The 5000-nt window shown below is 39.2% G+C and overlaps 1 pseudogene; it reads right to left on the bottom strand.

The window, feature by feature from the left end:
* The window catches only part of LOC137639724 (putative neural-cadherin 2), an 88796-nt pseudogene that overhangs the window by 73046 nt on the left and 10750 nt on the right, over positions 1–5000 (bottom strand).

Below are 5000 nucleotides of genomic sequence, written 5' to 3'. Positions count from 1 at the left end.
TATAAGTACAGAAGAATTGTCATTGACTTTTATCCTTCTTCGTGGCCAAGTGGCTTAGTCACTGTCTATACAGGCTTGCCGACCAGGGTTCGATTCCCGGCCGGAGCCAAGCTCTTGTCTTTGTGTGATTTCGCCTGGGGCTCTGATCCCGAGGTCGTTAAGAGAATCCAGACATTAATGTATCCAAAATATATATGGCTTATTTGAATATGAAAAACACGTAAAAATGTGCAAAATTTATCATTAATTGAATGCCAAGTAACAAACTACCAATTAGCTACGATGGTGAGGATGGGTTGATTTCAATTCTAAGTACAAAATACCTGAATTCGACATGTATAAGTACAGAAGAATTGTCATTGACTTCTATCCTTCTTCGTGGCCAAGTGGCTTAGTCACTGTCTATACAGGCTTGCCGACCAGGGTTCGATTCCCGGCCGGAGCCAAGCTCTTGTCTTTGTGTGATTTCGCCTGGGGCTCTGATCCCGAGGTCGTTAAGAGAATCCAGACATTAATGTATCCAAAATATATATGGCTTATTTGAATATGAAAAACACGTAAAAATGTGCAAAATTTATCATATATATATATATGTATATATATATATATATATATATACAGTTTATATATATATATATATATATATATGTATATATATATATATATATATACATGTATATATATATATATATATATACTGTATATATAAATATAAATATATATATATATATATATATATAAATATATGTATATATATATATATATATGTATATTTAAATATATATATATATATATATATATATTCTGTATATATATATATATATATATGTGTGTGTGTGTGTGTGTGTGTTTGTGTGTATGTTATATGATATATATATATATATATATATAGATATATATATATATATATATGTATATATATACTGTATATATACATATATATATATATATATATATACTGTATATATATATATATATATATATAAATATTTATATATATATATATATATATATCTATGTATATTTAAATATATATATATATATATATTATATATATATATATATATATATTCTGTATATATATATATACATATATATATATATATATGTATATATATATATATATATACATATATATATATATATATATATATTGTATATATATATACAGTATATATATATATATATATATATGTATATATATATATATATATACATACATTCATATATATATATATATATATACATACATTCATATATATATATATATATATACATACATTCATATATATATATATATATATAGATATATATATATATATATATATACATATATATATATATATATACATTCATATATATATATATATATATCATGTCCTACGTTTATTGACGCAAAGGGTCTCCTTTAGAATTCATCAGTCGTCTTTATCTTGAGCTTTTAATTCAATATTTCTCCATTCATCACCTCTTACTTCACGCTTCATAATCCTCGACCAAGTAGCCCTGGGTCTTCCAACTCTTCCAGTGTCTTGTGGAGCTCAGCTAAATGTTTGGTGAACTGATCTCTCTTGGGGAGCACGAAGAGCATGCCCAATCCATCTCCATCTACCCCTTATCACGAGCTCATCCACATATGGCACTCGAGTAATCTTTCTTATAGTTCCATTTCTAATCCTGTCCTGCCATTTAACTCCCAACATCCTTTGGAGAGCTTTGTTCTCAAATCTACTAATTCTATTGGAGATTGTTTCATTGTCATACCATGACTCATGTACATATAGTAACACCAATCTCACTAAACTGAAATATACTCTGATTTTTATTTGTAATTTCAGGTGATTCGATTTCCAAATATTACTTAACCTTTCTGTCTGATATCCTTTTCTTTTCAATCTTTAATCTCTAATTCCAAAGACCCTGTATTAAGGATCATAGTTTCTAAATACTTAGATGATTCTATATCATTAATCCTTTCTCCTTCCAATGATATTTCATCTTAAATTACATACTTCGTTCTCATCCTCTCAGTCTTTCCTATATTTATCTTCAGCCCAACCTCTTGTGATATTTCAAGTATTCTGGTAAGCAAGAATAGCAAATCCTATGGTGTTTTGCTAACAAGGACAGCATCTTCAGCATACTCTAGGTTTGCTAAATTCCTATCACCTATCCAGTCCAATTTTGTCCTCCTTTTCTGACTGTTCTATACAATATAAAATCAATGAGGAGGATAAACCACATAGTAGTACCAACCTTGCGTCACACGATTGTACATAGTAACATTTCATTTTGTGTATATATTATGCTTGTATCTGTGCTCTTACCTAGCACTAAAAAGAACCTGAAATAACATGTATGTTTTTCTCACCGTTAACTGTTACCCGGTGTGGTATCAAATGAATAGGAAATTTCCTGTAGCATTGAACCTGAGATAATGTGTCTGTTTTTCTCAACGTTAACTGTTAACCGGTACGATGTCGGTTGAACAAGAAATTTCGTGTTGCATTGAGTTTTTGTATATATAGGCGAGTGACTGTAATAAACTTACTCAGTTGCTTTAATCCTGTCTTTGAGTCACAACCTTTTCTCGGCTTGTCACATTGGTGACCCAGGAAGTCGACTCGCTCCTCCTGCCTTCAACCCCGCCTCGCCCCTCCGTCATTGGTACTATGGTGGACTCTACGGAAGTTTGCGCTACAACTGCCCTATTGAAACCTTCGTCATTCGCCAACGGAGAGACGTTTGCTTGGTTTCAGCGCACAGAAGTCCAGTTTCGTATCAAGGGTGTGACTCACTACACCACTAAAGCAGATTATGTTCTCGCGGCGATACCTAAGGACACCTTTCCGGAAATATCCAACTGGCTTTGTGAATAAGGAGACACCCCAATACCTTATGACGTCCTGAAAACATACCTTCTGCAGCAATACTTGCCGTCCCCAGCCTCCCGTACAGCAAAACTTTTTCAGCTCTCTCAACAACCGTTGGAGGACCAAAGGGCTTTGCTCGCCCTCAGGGAAATGATCAGTATTGCTTACCTGCAACCTGACGCAGACGGCTCTCCTCGTGAGGTGAACCTACTTCGTGCCCTTTGGATACGCCGTTTACCTGAACCTGTACGCGCTGCCATACCCGATGTCGATAGTTTACCCATAAAGGACTTGATGACCAAAGCTGACGCCCTTATGGACAGCCACTTCAAGACCTCCATCAATGCCTACACTCCTGACGAAGAAGACGCCTATTCAAGGTCAACCGAAGCTGACGTGAATGCCGTAGGACATACACGCCTAGCTCGTGACGTGCCGAAGCGGTGACAAAGCCGCCCACCACCCACCAATCGCTTGCGCCCCAACCAACTATTTCTATAGCCACTTACTACCTCCCATCCGCCGCAGTTTTGCTACTACAACAACAGGTTTTGGGCAACCGCGAAGAAATGTGCCAAGGATTGTCAGTGGACAAAATAACATGTAATTAGGCCATCGCTCATGACAGGGGCCTTCATTTTTCTCATTTTTTTTTACATGATGCAGGAACGGGCGTGCAATTTCTGGTAGACACGGGTGCTTGTTGTTCTCTTTTGCCAAGGGAACTCTTCAGGACACGACGTAGTTTGTCTACGTCTGCCGACGTCCGCATGCTAGCTGCCAACGAATCTGCAATACCCACCTACGGTTACGAGAACCTCACATAATTGTTTGGAAACGGTAAATTTAACTGGAAGTTTCTCGTTGCTGATGTCACATTGCCAATCCTCGGTGCTGATTTCCTCTCTCATTTCGACCTTCTTGTCAATATCACCCACCGACGATTGGTCAACTCAGACTCGTACTTGTCAACACCTCTTCTACCCGCCCCCTCTAACCTCGTTCTCCACATCAGCAAACCCACGGATGCCTACGCCCACCTCCTCACGTTGTACCCGGAAGTTTTCCGTCCCGAACTTCGCCAAACTCCCACTGTTTCTGCCAAGTATGGTATTTATCACCATATCAAGACGACGGGACCCATAGTCCCCGTAAAGTTCAGATGTCTGGCACCCGAACGATTGGCAGTCGCCAAACAGACGTTCGCCAAAATGAAGGAAATGGGCCTTTGCCAAAAGGCCTCCAGCCCATAGCCGTCACTCTTACACATCGTTCTGATGAAAGACGGCCCCTCCGTCTGTGCGGGAATTAGAGGCGCCTGAAAAGGCCCAGAACCGGATCACTATACCCTCCCAAACATCGCCGACGTAACCTCCTACCTCCACAAAGCGAAGGTTTTCTCTACGCTCGACCTCCTGAAGGGGTATTAACAGGTGCCGATGAACCTAAAAGACATTCCCAAGACTGCCATCACCACTCCGTTTGGTAAATACACTTTCAATTACTCCTGTTTTGTCCTTTGTAATGCTGGGGCCACATTTCAACGTCTCATGGATGGCATCTTAGGGGACCTCCTCTTCTGTGTATGTTCTGTGGAGGACTATACTTGTGTCTTCCTTATCAAAAGAGGAACACCTTCGTCACTTGCGCATCGTGCTCGACCGCCTTCAACAAAACGGCCTTTTAGTCCGTTATGACAAGTGTACTTTTGTTGCCAACGAAGTGTCGTTCTTAGGGCATGGCATCACTCCTGAAGGAGTCCATCCCCTCCCTAAGAAGATAGCAGCCGTTCAGGATTTCCCCGCGTCCTCGACCGTCAAAGCTCTGCAGGAATTCTTGGCCATGATTAAATATTATCCCCGTTTTCTGCCAGCCATTGCCGCCACTCTTGCTCCCCCTCTACACCTCCCTCAAGGGTAAGCCAAAGGACCTGAAGTGTAGTCCCCTTCAAGAAGCGGCCTTCTGCAATGTAAAGAAGGCCCTATCAACTGCTGTGGCTCTCACTTTTCCTATCCCATATGCCCCTCTCCTTCTCTCCACCGATGCCAGCGACATCCCTATTGGTGCAGTACTCGAGCAGTTGGTCAACGACTCACCCCGCTCATTAGCCTTCTTCAGCAAAAAACG

Source organism: Palaemon carinicauda, chromosome 4 (genome assembly GCF_036898095.1).
Source record: "Palaemon carinicauda isolate YSFRI2023 chromosome 4, ASM3689809v2, whole genome shotgun sequence".
In the NCBI taxonomy this organism is placed as follows: domain Eukaryota; kingdom Metazoa; phylum Arthropoda; class Malacostraca; order Decapoda; family Palaemonidae; genus Palaemon; species Palaemon carinicauda.
Note: the sequence above shows the minus strand (reverse complement) of the source record. Positions and strands in the feature narration are given on the sequence as shown.